Here is a 15,652-nt window from a genome sequence, read left to right on the forward strand (position 1 = left end):
AGGGTAAATTCAAGCTTGCAGTTTCCTGAGTCATGAAGGCAACATTTAGCCTTTTGGTGAGCACTATCTGTGTCCCAGACACAGAGTCTAGTTCTTTGTATGCATTATGTTACTTAATCCTCACAACCTAAGGGGACATTTTACAGATGAGGAAACTGAAGCTTAGGGAGCTTAAGCAATTTGCTCAAGGTCACCCAGCTACTAAGTGGCAAACTTGGGATTTGAACTTGTATCTGGTTAACTCTCAAACCAATGCTCTCAACAGCTCACAATACTATTGGCACACACATGCAGTGTTCCTTTTGCAAATTTCCAATTCTACTTAGTTTTGATAGGTTGAATTTCTGGCAGCTTCTGAGAGTTTATTGCCATTTATGAGGACTTTATCTTGGCAGGATGGTTTCCTTAGAGTCCACCGAGGAAGGTGTGTTTTTTATTGCTTCTCACTTTGTTTAGACTGTTCCTTCCATCTGTACTGCCTTCCCTGACCCTTTCTTTGTGTATAATTCCTACCCAGCCTCTAAGAACTAGCACTGTAGGTGGTGAGGCTGTGGGAAGCACAGGTGGAGGAAGGAGAAATTTTAACCTTGAATGAAGATTGACATTTAAATTTTTACCTGGAACTGGACTATCTCTTACCAAACTGAGATTTTTTTTTAAAAAGGACCAGTGGTGTTGGGAGCACTTTTCATGATCTAAGAGGGCCCAGATGTTTTATAAAAGTTGCCCTGATTTTCATCCAAGGAGGGAAAAATTAATACCCCTTCTCACATCAACAGACAGAATGGGAAACAAATAAAATAGTTAAAAAAAATTATGCTGCATGAGTCTTGCTTAGTTATTGTACTAATAATGCATATATTTATATAATACTTAACATGATTGCAAGCTTTCTACTGTTTGGATAAATACAATTTATTTTAAACCATTAAATCTACTGTTTTGAATTGTCTCAGTTTCCCCCCAATTTAAGACTATGCTGGACATCTTGCTAAATTTTTGTTCATGTATGTAAAAATTTAAAGGGTTTTGGTATGATTGCAATTTTTTTTGACAGAATATTCTCTCCAGCAATATATCAGAGCTCCTCTAAGATTATTATGCATTGTTACTATCACTGTCCTGTATTAAATATTGTGCTCTACTAGGCCCTTGGGATACCTGCCTTTGACACTCAACTGAAATAGCAAGGGACATATGGCAACAATATAATAATGATAATGTGTGTGTTTATTATTTTACAGTTTCATTTACCTTAATAAATGAACAGTTTCATGTACCTTTCACATTCAAGACTTCTCAAACTATACTGTGCAGATGAATCATTTGGGTATCTTGTTAAGATGCAAATTCTGACTCAGTGGGTCTGTGTTGGGGCCTGAGAATCTGCATTCCAGCAAACTCCCAGATGATACTGATGCCACTGGTCTCAAGACTACATTGTGAATAACTAGTCTTTGTTCATCTTAATTCCTGTGATAATCTAACGAATAACAAAAACCTCAGGTTAAGTAATTTGTCTTCAGTCCTGACAATGCAGCTTCTTTCAGTCATTCATTTGTTCACTCACTCACTCCTTCAGGCACTGTGGAGACTGCAGCCAGTGAAACCAAGCCCCACCTTTGTGGGACTTGTCTTCTAGTGGAGAAGACCGACTATAGGTGAGTAAATAAATAAATACAAATAAAACAATTTCAGGTAATAAAAGTGTTTACAAAGGAAAATAAAGCAGGGCAAGAGATTGACTATTAACAGGGGTCTTCTGGATCTAAAGTTTATTCCCTATACTCGTTGATTAAAGATATGGCCTTCACTATTGCATAACACTTCGTAGGTCATGTTTTGCTATCAAACCTCTTCCCCCTACTTAGTTTTCACAATATCCCTGTGATAAGTTTAGGCAAGGATTCCACACAATCCAGCTGGTGAACCATTCAAACTTCTTGAACTAAAATACAGAGGGAGAGAGGCACTCTCCTTAAATAAAAGGTACTGTAAAAGGTCTTTTGTTTTCATTTGAGTTGACAAAGGGACCCTTGGCCTCTTCTTGCCAGTCTCACTCATCGAGGTCGAAGGGGAAGGGAGATGGGAGAGATGACTGCTTGTGTGTGTGTGTGTGTGTGTGTGTGTGTGTGTATGTGTGTGTGTGTGCACCACACTCAATCCATTTGTCTTGGAAGACTGCGTCTAGCTGTTAGGATATTTTGGTTGTAGGCAACATAAAGCAATTCTGTCTTAAAAGGGTAAACAAATAAAATTGAAAGATATGGTTAGGTAGGTATAGTTCACAGAATCAGGGAAAAGCTCCCCATTAGACTTTGGAAAGCACAGAAACCATGGCAGATCAGGGATCTAAGGAGTCCCTTTAGGCTTCTCTCTTCAGATGAATGGGCTCCATATGGTTTCAGACACATATGGCTTTGTGTCTGTTAGGGGTTGAATTGTATCCTGCCAAAAGATATGTTGAAGTCCTAGAACCCAATACCTGCAAAAGTGATCTTATTGGGAAGTAGGGTCTTTGCAGATGTATTCAAGTTAAGACGAGGTCATACTGGAGTAGTGTGGCCAATCCAATATGGCTGGTCCCCTTATTAGAGGAGAAGTGACAGAGACATGTGGGGAGAAGACGGCCACTGACAATGGAGTCAGAGAGTGGAGTGACACATCTAAAACCCAAGGGATGCCAAGGATTGCCAGCAAACACCAGAAGATAGACGAGGCAAGGATGGATTCTCCCCTACAGATTTCAGAGAGAGCATGGCTCTGTCAACAACTTGATTTCAAAATTCTAGCCTCCAGAATTGTGAGACAAAAAATTTCTGTTGTTTTAAGCCATTCAGTTTGTGGTACTTTGTTATGGCAGCCCTAGGAAACAAATACAATGTTTTTCTGCTCCAGGTTCAAACTCCAAGGAGCAAACATCTGAGTAGCCCAGCTTATGCCATGTGCACACTCATGAGATCATATTTGGAGGGGTTGGCGGTTCTTCAAAGGGTAAATAGATGCTGTTGCCAGGAGTAGGGAGAATGGGTGAGGGCAGCAAAATAAGGATATGCACCTGGTATGAACCCATGTGTGCTGTTGGAGCCTCATGACCTGAGATGGGGGTGGAGGAGTGATTTAGGAATGTTCAGGCCACTTCCTTGGGTTGCTCCAAACCCTGGTGGTGTTTCTGTGAGCTCTTCCTGACTGGAGCAAATTCAAACCTCTTTACAAATTGAACATTATCACAAGGATCTTGATAACTATACTGAAATTTTCCATTTTTTAAATCACCCACCCACATATGCACCAACCCAACCATTTATCTGTTTACCCACCCATCCATCCACTTGTTGACCTACGCACCCTTCTCATCACTGCTAACTGATCTATATGCTTATCCACTCATCTTCTACTCTACCACCTGTTCATCTAACTATCCATAAATCAGCACCTACGTCTGTCAGGCAATATTCTTTTTTTTTTTTTTTTTCATTTTTTGGCCACACTGCACACCTTGTGGGAGCTTAGTTCCCTGGCTAGGGATCGAACCCAGGTCCATGGCAGTGAAGGCACCGAGTATTAACTACTGGACCGCCAGGGAATTCCCCATTAGGCAATGTTCTTCAGTTCTTTCATTCATTCACTCATTCATTCAATAAATCAATCAGTATTTGTTGAGTGCCTCCTCTGTGCCAGACAATGTTCTAGGTGCTGGAGATAAAGCAATGAATAATAAGATATGGTCTCTGCCCTCCTGGAGTTTGCAATATTGTTGTAAATGTAGGTGTTAAACCAATAACTAGGAAGACAATATGTGAGGCAACTTCTCCTTCTGTCGTAATTCTTTTTCCCCTGATGCCTCTCTCTGTTTAGTGTGTATGGAAAACTTTGACTTTGGAAAATTTACAGAGCATATAGCATAGGCAGATGACTGGATTGGAGAAAAGGAACATCACTTCCTGAGGTGAGTGAGATTGAAGTCCAACTAGACTCTAAGCTCCTGGAGGGCAAGAAGAGTGTATATTTTAATTCATCACTTTTTCCCAGGACTTGTCACAGAGAAGGCACCAAGCAAACATTTGCTAAATGATAAAGAGGGCAAATATTTACTCTGTAATTTCCTGAGTTTTGACCCTTTGAAATATTTTTTTTTCTGATTCCGGCACTTTCAAGATCATAGTTTATTTATTACTTCAGATAAAAAGATAGTATACATATTAGGGAATCCCTTAAAATTCAACTCTAGAATTATACAGCATCTATAACTTTTGCACTGAATGTTAACCGAAAAAATCTCTAAACACCTGAAAGCCCCACTAGTAACATGAACTATGGTAATAAAAAATTTGACATTTAATTTGTTCAATATATAGTATTTACATTATGAAACCAATGGTGATACGATAAACAGTGATAAAGAAATAGTAAAAATAAACTTTACAAAGTTTTATATTCTTACAATATGCTAATTATCATAATTGTATATAAAAATAAAACATAGCAGAGTTTTCTGTTACAAAATTCTTAATTATCTGAGTTGTAGTCATTACTTGCTAACGATTTACATGCAACAATTGCTAGTACTGACATTTGATTTTTTCCCCCCCAAAAAGTGTGAGTAGATATTTATTTAAGAGCAGACATTAATTTACTTGTGGATAGAAAAAGATAAAACTGTACTCAAGATTAGTACTGGTCACAAACCTCTTCTCTATAGAAATGATAAAAATAGTAAGACCGAAAAAAATTCCTGAAAGAAGATGCATAGGCAAAGAGTACCATGAATGGCACAGCTCAAAAAATCTTGGGACCAATTAGACACACATCTTTTCTCTCTCCTTCAATGATGAGAGGTCTATTCTGCCATCAAATTATAATAACTGTAGCAAGTAAGGGATACCAGGTGTACAATTAATTAAACCTTGCAAAATACTAAGATGGGCAGGGGTGGCCAGAAGAAGGAACAATTTCCATATAATTCAAACTATATACAACATAACTAGAATGGGAGCTCATCCCAAACTGGCTGTGTGAAACAATTGGACTTTTATGATTTAATAGTTAAAATTATAACAAGTGTAATAATACAATAGATTTACATGGGAAGCAAGAGCCAAGGGGCACTTTATATTATTTACTGTGTATTTCAGCTTAAAAATAATTTTGCTAAGTATACATCTCAACTGAGGTCTATGTATAAAATGTACTAATAGATACAGATATTTACCTTTGGTGACTTAAAGGCCTTTTTGTGATTTCTGTCTGAATTGCAGACAGAATGCTAGATGTACATGCACATGTGGAAAAACTCAACCTGAGGTAATCCAAAAGATATGCATGTGAGGAGCCTGGAGGTACTCTGACAGTCAAAGCACACCAGAACCCAAACAGGCAACAGTGAGGATGGCAACAAGGAATGGAATGCCAGTATGGCAGAAAGAGGAAGACCAGCAGAATCCTGCATACATACACAAAAGAAAAAGCCACTCACCATTTCATAAAACAAAAGCCAATTATAGTGTGGGAAGTGCAAACTGCAGAAAACCAGAAGTCCACAGAAGAAAAACAACTGGCTCCTGTGAGAGAAAGGAGGACGCTTGGTTCTGAGCAGGGTCACTTGGTGAAGGCTGTCACCGTTGCCCACAGCACCTCGTTGGTGCTGGCCTTCAGACACTCCACCTCAGAGACCCTTAGAAATATTTAAAGACAATATTTAAAAAAAAAGAAATTAGGGTAGACCTTAAGTAATATTTTTACAGATTTCTGTAGCTGTTCTATCTCCATTGTATAGATAAAAAAAACATCCCAGGAAACTGAGAGGAAATATAGACGAAATGATTCAGAATAGACAATTCAAAAATGATTGTACTTTAAGGACTCCCAAAGAGCAAAAATAAATGCTAGGAAAATCATTCTCAGCATTGTGAAGCTTGGCAGGACTCAGACAAAAAACTTATTTCAGTATATTTTCAACATATGTTATAATGCTTTTAAAAATGCATTTTTCTCGATTATAAAATGCATGTCAGTGGTAGAAGATGTAGAATGGAGAGCCCCACGGGGAGCCTCACACTCTCCTCCTCAGAGGATCACCTGAGTTCTTCCATCCCCTTTTTGGGAGAGTTCCTGAATGAAAGCCAAGCTGTTCCTATGCTCCTCTGACAGTCCTTTACTGAGGAGACACCAAAGGGCAATAAGAGGGAATTTTATGGCACCGCTGGTAAGTGGTGCCTTCAGTCCAGCTGCTTGGGACCCAGCTGGGAGAACTTGAGACAGGTGGCCACACCAGGGATATTAACAAATGGAGATTCTAGGTTTGAGAAGGTTCCCTCCATCTATTTCCAATTGAGGTGATCAGGTAGCAGTGGGGAGGATGGAAGTGAGAGAACACAGCACGTCACACCTGCCAGCTGCTGAGTCTTTGGAAGTCTCTTTATAATTTCATTTATTTATTTTTACTAAAGTATAGTTGATTTACAATATTATGTTAGTTTCAGGTGTACAACACAGTGATTCAGTTTTTAGAGGTTACACTCCATTTATAGCTATTATAAAATAATGACTATATTCTTTGCGATGTATAATACATCCTTGTAGCTTATTTATTTTATACGTAGTAGTTTGTACTTAATCCCCTACTCCAATCTTGTCCCTCTCCCCCCTGGTAAACACTAGTTTGTTCTCTATATCTGTCAGTCTGTTATATTCATCCATTAAAAATTTTTTTAGATTCCACATATAAGTGATAACATACAGTATATTTGTCTTTCTCTGTCTGACTTTTTTCACTTAGCATAATACTGTCCAGGTCCATCCATGTTGCTGCAAATGAATTTTTTTTATGGTTGAGTAGTATTCCACTGTGTATATATACCACATCTTCTTTATCCATCATCTGTTGATGGGCACTTAGTTTGCTTCCATACCTTGGCTATTATAAATAATGCTGCTATGAACATTGGGGTGCATATAACTTTGGAAGTCTATTAGTTAAAATCCCAGAAACACACAAAATGTTATCCATAAGCCGCTATCCAGAAATGATAAACTTGTTAATATTTTGATGTAAGTTTCTTTAGTCATTTTTTTCTGTCTCTATATAGAAAAATATTTTTGACAATAATAAGGTTCATATATACACTGTTTTATAAACTGCCTCTACCATCTAAAGGATTAATGTATAATACATTATGTATTAATGTATTTTTTTCCCATTAAATATTACTAGTCAATGGATATTTGTTTACTACCTGGCCCTACTATGCTACTTGCTGTGGGATTTTTTTTTTTTTAAATAGATTTATTTATTTATTTTTGGCTGCATTGGGTCTTTGCTGCTGTTCATGGGCTTTCTCTAGTTGCGGTGAGTGGGGGCTAATCTTCAGTGTGGTCCACAGGCTTCTCATGGTGGTGGCTTCTCTTGTTGAGGAGCAGAGGCTCGAGGTGCACGGGCTTCAGTAGATCTGGCATAGAGGCTTAATAGTTGTGGAGCAGGGGCTTAGTTGTTCCACAGTATGTGGGATCTTCCGGGACCAGGGCTCGAACCCATGTCCCCTGTATTGGCAGTAGGATTCTTTTATATATATATATATATATATATATATATATATATATATATATATATATTTATGTTCAGATTTTCTTTTATTTATTTTTTTATACAGCAGGTTCTTATTAGTCATCCATTTTATACACATCAGTTTATACATGTCAATCCCAATGTCCCAATTCATCACACCCCCACACCCCTCCCCCATGCCGCTTTCCCCCCTTGGTGTCCATATGTTTGTTCTCTACATCTGTGTCTCCATTTCTGCCCTGCAAACCGGTTCATCTGTACCATTTTTCTAGGTTCCACATATATGCGTTTATATACGATATTTGTTTTTCTCTTTCTGACTTACTTCACTCTGTATGACAGCCTCTAGATCCATCCACGTTTCTACAAATGACCCAATTTCGTTACTTTTTTATGGCTGAGTAATACTCCATTGTATATATGTACCACATCTTCTTTATCCATTTGTCTGTTGATGGGCATTTAAGTTGCTTCCATGACCTGGCTATTGTAAAAAGTGCTGCAATGAACATTGGGGTGTATGTGTCTTTTTGAATTATGGTTTTCTCTGGGTATATGCTCAGTAGCAGGATTGCTGGGTCATATGGTAATTCTATTTTTAGTTTTTTAAGGAACCTCCATACTGTTCTCCAGAGTGGCTGTATCAATTTACATTCCCACCAACAGTGCAAGAGGGTTCCCTTATCTCTACACCCTCTCCAGCATTTGCTGTTTGTAGATTTTCTGATGATGCCCATTCTAACTGGTGTGAGGTGATACCTCATTGTAGTTTTGATTTGCATTTCTCTAATAATTAGTGATGTTGACCAGCTTTTCATATGCCTCTTGGCCATCTGTATGTCTTCCTTTGTGAAATGTCTATTTAGGTCTTCTGCCCATTTTTGGATTGGGTTGTTTGTTTTTTTAATATTGAGCTGCATGTGTTGTTTATATATTTTGGAGATTAATCCTTTGTCCGTTGATTCATTTGCAAATATTTTCTCCCATTCTGAGGGTTGTCTTTTCGTCTTTTTTATGGTTTCCTTTGCTGTGCAAAAGCTTTTAAATTTCATTAGGTGACATTTGTTTATTTTTTGTTTTTATTTCCATTACTCTAGGAGGTGGATCAAAAAAGATCTTGCTGTGATTTATGTCAAAGAGTGTTCTTCCTATGTTTTCCTCTAAGAGTTTTATAGTGTCTGGTCTTACATTTAGGTCTTTAATCCATTTTGAGTTTATTTTTGTATATGGTGTTAGGGAGTGTTCTAATTTCATTCTTTTACATGTAGCTGTCCAGTTTTCCCAGCACCACTTATTGAAGAGACTGTCTTTTCTCCATTGTATATCCTTGCCTCTTTGTCATAGATTAGTTGACCATAGGTGCATGGGTTTATCTCTAGGCATTCTATCCTGTACTATTGATCTATATTTTTGTTTTTGTGCCAGTACCATATTATCTTGATTACTGTAGCTCTGTAGTATAGTCTGAAGTCAGGGAATCTAATTCCTCCAGCTCCTTTTTTTTCCCTCAAGACTGCTTTGGTTATTCAGGGTCTTTTGTGTCTCCATACAGATTTTAAGATTTTTTGTTCTAGTTCTGTAAAAAATGCCATTGGTAATTTGATAGGGATTGCATTGAATCTGTAAATTGCTTTGGGTAGTATAGTCATTTTCACAATATTGATTCTTCCAATCCAAGAACATGGTATATCTCTCCATCTGTTGGTATCATCTTTAATTTCTTTCATCAGTGTCTTATAGTTTTCTGCATACAGGTCTTTTGTCTCCCTAGGTATGTTTATTCCTAGGTATTTTATTCTTTTTGTTGCAGTGTAAATGGGAGTGTTTCCTTAATTTCTCTTTCCGATTTTTCATCATTAGTGTATATGAATGCAAGAGATTTCTGTGCATTAATTTTGTATCCTGCACCTTTACCAAATTCATTGATTAGCTCTAGTAGTTTTCTGGTGGCATCTTTAGGATTCTCTATGTATAGTATCATGTCATCTGCAAACAGTGACAGTTTTACTTCTTCTTTTCCAATATGGATTCCTTTTATTTCTTTTTCTTCTCTGATTGCCGTGGCTAGGACTTCCAAAACTATGTTGAATAATAGTGGTGAGAGTGGACATCCTTGTCTTGTTCCTGATCTTAGAGGAAATGCTTTCAGTTTTTCACTATTGAGAATGATGTTTGCTGTGGGTTTGTAATATATGGCCTTTATTATGTTGAGGAAGTTTCCCTCTTTGCCCACTTTCTGGAGATTTGAGGTAGGTTCTCTCTATGAACACTTTTTGGAGAGTCTTTATCATAAATGGGTGTTGAATTTTTTTTTTTTTTTTTTTTTTTAAACATCTTTATTGAAGTATAATTGCCTTACAATGGTGTGTTACCTTCTGCTCTATAACAAAGTGAATCAGCTATACATATACAATATGTTCCCATATCTCCTCCCTCTTGCATCTCCCTCCCTCCCACCCTCCCCATCCCACCCCTCTAGGTGGTCACAAAGCACCAAGCTGATCTCCCTGTGCTATGCGGCTGCTTCCCACTAGCTACCTATTTTACATTTGGTAGTGTATATATGTCCATGACACTCTCTCACAATGGGTGTTGAATTTTGTCAAAAGCTTTTTCTGCTTCTATTGAGATGATCATATGGTTTTTCTTCTTCAATATGTTAATATGGTGTGTTACATTGATTGATTTGTGTATATTGAAGCATCCTTGCATCCCTGGGATAAATCCCACTTGATCATGGTGTATGATTCTTTTAATGCATTGTTGGATTCTGTTTGCTAGTATATTGTTGAGGATTTTTGTATCTATATTCATCAGTGATATTGGTCTGTAATTTTCATTTTTTGTAGTATCTTTGGCTGGTTTTGGTATCAGGGTGATGGTGGTCTCATAGAATGAGTTTGGGAGTGTTCCTTCCTCTGCAATTTTGTGGAAGAGTTTGAGAAGGATGGGTGTTAGCTATTCTCTAAATGTTTGATAGAATTCACCTGTGAATCCATCTGGTCATGGACTTCTTTTTGTTGGAAGACTTTTAATCACAGTTTCAATTTCAGGGCTTGTGATTGGTCTGTTCATATTTTCTATTTCTTCTTGGTTCAGTCTTGGAAGGTTATACCTTTCTAAGAATTTGTGCATTTCTTCCAGGTTGTCCAGTGTATTGGCATAGAGTTGCTTGTAGTAGTCTCTTAGGATGCTTTGTATTTCTGTGGTATCTGTTGTAACCTCTCCTTTTTCATTTCTAATTTTATTGATTTGAGTCCTCTCTCTCTTTTTCATGATGAGTCTGGCTAATGGCTTATCAATTTTGTTTATCTTCTCAAAGAACCAGCTTTTACTTTTATTGATGTTTGCTATTGTTTTCTTTGTTTCTATTTCATTTATTTCTGCTCTGATATTTATGATTTCTTTGCTTCTGGTAACTTTGGGTTTTGTTTGTTCTTCTTTCTCTAGTTGCTTTAGGTGTAAGGTTAGATTGTTTATTTGAGGTTTTTCTTGTTTCTTGGTAGAGGTAGGCTTGTATAGCTATAAACTTCCCTCTTAGAACTGCTTTTGCTGCATCCCATAGGTTTTGTATTGTCGTGTTTTCATTGTCATTTGTCTCTAGGTATTTTTTACTTCCTCTTTGATTTCTTCAGTGATCTCTTGGTTATTTAGTAATGTATTGTTTAGCCTCCATGTGTTTGTGTTTTTTACGTTTTTTCCCTGTAATTGATTTCTAATATCATAGCTTTGTGGTCAGAAAAGATGCTTGATATGATTTCAATTTTCTTAAATTTACAGAGCCTCGATTTGTGACCCAAGATGTGATCTAGCCTGGAGAATGTTCCATGCGCACTTGAGAAGAAGATGTAATCTGCTGTTTTTAGATGGAATGTCCTATAAATATCAATTAAATCTCTCTGGTCTATTGTGCTTAAAGCTTGTGTTTCCTTATTAATTTTCTGTTTGGATGATCTGTCCATTGGTGTAAGTCAGGTGTTAAGGTCCCCCACTATTATTGTGTTACTGTCGATTTCCTCTTTTATAGATTTAGCAGTTGCCTTATGTATTGAGGTGCTCCTATGTTGGGTGCTTATATATTTATAATTGTTATATCTTCTTCTTGGATTGATCCCTTGATCATTATATAGTGTTCTTCTTTGTCTCTTGTAATAGTCTTTATTTTAAAGTCTATTTTCTCTGATACGAGTATTGCTACTCCAGCTTTCTTTTGATTTCCATTTGCATGGAATATCTTTTTCCATCCCCTCACTTTCAGTCTGTATGTGTCCCTAGGTCTGAAGTGGGTCTCTTGTAGACAGCATATATATGGGTCTTGTTTTTGTATCCATTCAGCAAGCCTGTGTCTTTTGGTTGGAGCATTTAATCCATTCACATTTAAGGTAATTATTGATATGTATGTCCCTATGACCATTTTCTTAATTGTTATGGGTTTGTTTTTGTAGGGCCTTTTCTTCTCCTGTGTTTCCCACTTAGAGAAGTTCCTTTAGCATTTGTTGTAGAGCTGGTTTGGTGGTGCTGAATTCTCTTAGCTTTTGCTTGTCTGTAAAGCTTTTGATTTCTCCATCAAATCTAAATGAGATCCTTGCCGGGTAGAGTAACCTTGGTTTTAGGTTCTTCCCTTTCATCACTTTAAGTATATCATGCCATTCCCTTCTGGTTTGTAGAGTTTCTGCTGAGAAATCAGCTGTAAACCTTATGGGAGTTCTCTTGTATGTTATTTGTCATTTTTCCCTTGCTGCTTTCAATAATTTTCCTTTGTCTTTAATTTTTGCCAATTTGATTGCTATGTGTCTCGGTGTGTTTCTCCTTTGTTTTACCCCGTATGGGACTCGCTGTGCTTCCTGGACTTGGGTGGCTATTTCCTTTCCCATGTTAGCGAAGTTTTCAACTATAATCTCTTCAAATATTTTCTCTGGTCCTTTCTCTCTGTCTTCTTCTTCTGAGACCCCTATAATGTGAATGTTGTTGCATTTAATGTTGTCCCAGAGGTCTCTTAGGCTGTCTTCATTTCTTTTCATTCTTTTTTCTTTAGTCTGTTCTGCAGCAGTGAATTCCACCATTCTGTCTTCCAGGTCACTTATCCGTTCTTCTGCCTCAGTTATTCTGCTGTTGATTCCTTCTAGTGTAGTTTTCATTTCAGTTATTGTATTGTTCATCTCTGTTTGTTTGTTCTTTAATTCTTCTAGGTCTTTGTTAAACATTTCTTGCATCTTGTCGATCTTTGCCTCCATTCTTATTCTGAGGTCCTGGATCATCTTCACTATCATTATTCTGAATTCTTTTTCTGGAAGGTTGCCTATCTCCACTTCATTTAGTTGTTTTTCTGGGGTTGTATCTTGTTCCTTCATCTGGTATATAGCCCTCTGCCTTTTCATCTTGTCTATCTTTCTGTGAATGTGGTTTTTGTTCCACAGGCTGCAGGATTGTAGTTCTTCTTGCTTCTGCTGTCTGTCCTCTGGTGGATGAGGCTATCTAAGAGACTTGATGGGAGGAACTGGTGGTGGGTAGAGCTGACTGTTGCTCTGGTTGGTAGAGCTCAGTAAAACTTTAATCCACTTGACCGTTGATGGGTGGGGCTGGGTTCCCTACCTGTTGGTTGTTTGGTCTGAGGCAACCCAACACTGGAAACTACTTGGGCTCTTTGGTGGGGCTAATGACAGACTCTGGGAGGGCTCAAGCCAAGGAGTACTTCCCAGAACTTCTGCTTCCAGTGTCCTTGTCCCCACGGTGAAACATAGCCACCCCCGCCTCTGCAGGAGACCCTCCAACACTAGCAGGTAGGTCAGTTTCAGTCTCCCCCGGGGTCACTGCTTCTTCCCCTGGGTCCCGACGCGCACACTAATTTGTGTGTGCTCTCCAAGAGTGGAGTCTCTGTTTCCCCCAGTCCTGTCAGTGTCCTGCAGTCAATTCCCACTAGGCTTCAAAGTCTGATCCTCTAGGAATTCCTCCTCCCGTTGCTGGACCCCCAGGTTGGGAAGCCTGACATGGGGCTCAGAACCTTCACTCCAGTGGGGGGACTTCTGTGGTATAAGTGTTTGCCAGTCTGTGACTCACCCACCCAGCAGTTATGGGATTTGATTTTACTGTGATTGTGCCCCTCCTACCGTCTCACTGTGGCTTCCCCTTGGTCTTTGGATGTGGGGTATCTTTTCTGGTGAGTTACAGTCTCTTTCTGTCAATGATTGTTCAGCAGTTAGTTGTGATTCTGGTGTTCTCACAAGAGGGAGTGAGAACACGTCCTTCTACTCTGCCATCTTGAACCAATCGGCAGGAGTATTCTTAACCACTGCACCACCAGGGACGTCCCTTGATGAGGGATTTTAAAGATGTATTAATTAGAGTTTCTAGCACCAAGGAGATTACAGTTTAACTAATAAGAAGACATAAAATAGGTATAGTAATAAAATAGCTAAATAATATGACAGCATTAGAAGAGTCCACACATCACAGTTTGGGGAAGATTTTTTGTTGATGGGGATATAGAATCAGAAGACTTGAAATTATCTCAACAATGCTGTTCACTAAATGAATTTGCCACACAATCATTTTCAGTCTCCTCATCTATAAAATGGGAATAAGGATAAAAACAATAATACCTACTCTGAGAGGTTGCTTTGGGGTAAAATAACAACAATAACTTTAGTAATAGAAGTAGAAGGCACTTATACAGATCTTACCATGTGCTGAGTACTGTTCTAAGAATTTAACATACACTAGCCAACCAAACATCATGGCAGCCTTAAGTAAAGAACTGTAATTATCCCCATTTTATAGATGAGGAAATGGAAGCAAAAAGAAGCTAAATAACTGGCCCAACATCATACAGTTTAGAAGGGGCAAAGTGGGCTTTGAACCCAGGCAGTTTAGCTTTGTGTTGACTATGTATCTGAAAGAGGTTTTGCAACTGGAAAATGCTTTATAAATGGTATTATAAATTTTACTGTAAATAAAAAGTTCTAAATGAGAGCCCCTGGGCTGTTAGAACTGTAGGTTTCTTTTTATTTTTTGACCACACTGCATGGCTTGTGGGATCTCAGTTCCCTGAACCCAGGCTGCGGCAGCGAAAGCCTGGAATCCTAATGACTAGGCTACCAGGGAACTCCCAGAACTGTGGGTTTCAATGCAAGAGGTTTCCCTGGTGGCACAGTGGTTAAGAATCCGCCTGCCAATGCAGGGGATATGGGTTTGAGCCCTGGTCCGGGAAGATCCCACCTGCCACGGAGCAACGAATCCCGTGCGCCACAATTACTGAGCCTGCACTCTAGAGTCCGCGAGCCACAACTACTGAAGCCCGTGTGCCACAACTACTGAAACCCATGCACCTAGAGCCTGTGCTCTGCAACAAGAGAAGCCACCACAGTGAGGAGCCCGTGCACTGCAACAGAGTAGCCCCTGCTCTCAGCAACTAGAGAAAACCCGCATGCAGCAATAAAGACCAACACAGCCAAAAATTAAATAAACGAATAAATAACTAAATTAAAAAAAAAAAGGAGGGGTTGGGGAAGGCTTCTGGAAGGCATGGCCCTTTGAAATGGGAGCAATGTCTCCGTTTTGAAATCAGCTGCTGTCTGTGTCTTTCACTAGTCTCAAGAGTGAAATCAGAAAATGAAGAGACCATCTGAAACAAGGACAAAAGGAGTATGTTGGTCATAACTGAGATGTTGAGAGGCATGGCTGGACCTGGGATTTCATCAGAGCCCTGTCTCTTTCTCACCTTGTCTTGGCTCTGTTTCCTTCTGCAATGGTGTTATTCTCAGGCTGACTCAACTTGGTGAAAAGGATGACCTTCACTATGCCCATTATGACTGCACAGTTGGAAATGCTGAAAGTTCTGACAATGTCCTGGGAAGGCTTCCCATCAGTCTGGTGGGAGCAGGTGCCCACTCTTGGGAGGGTGGAACCAGCCTCAAGTGAATCACATGGACTGAGGAGGATTCTTATGGAATGAGAGTGGGATGGGTTCTCCAAAATAATGAGATGCTGGGCAGAAAAAAAATTATGTCTGCTCTCGACTTGCTACTCTGTGTGGTCCATGGGTAAGCAGCATCAGCATCACCTGGGAGTTGCTAGCAATGCAGGTTCTTG

The 15,652-nt window shown here is 38.9% G+C and overlaps 1 pseudogene across 1 annotated transcript in view; it reads right to left on the bottom strand.

Annotated features, from left to right (window-relative positions):
- LOC309614272 (pyridoxal kinase pseudogene) overlaps positions 1 to 15,367 on the bottom strand; it is a 38,222-nt pseudogene extending 22,855 nt beyond the window's left edge. The window contains exon 1 of the transcript in view: positions 15,282 to 15,367. The product of the transcript in view is annotated as a pyridoxal kinase pseudogene (transcript). The remainder of the gene's footprint in view (positions 1 to 15,281) is intronic.
- Between the last annotated feature and the right edge of the window lie 285 nt (positions 15,368 to 15,652).

This window comes from Balaenoptera borealis (genome assembly GCF_965194805.1).
Source record: "Balaenoptera borealis genome assembly, chromosome: 16".
Classification (NCBI taxonomy): domain Eukaryota; kingdom Metazoa; phylum Chordata; class Mammalia; order Artiodactyla; family Balaenopteridae; genus Balaenoptera; species Balaenoptera borealis.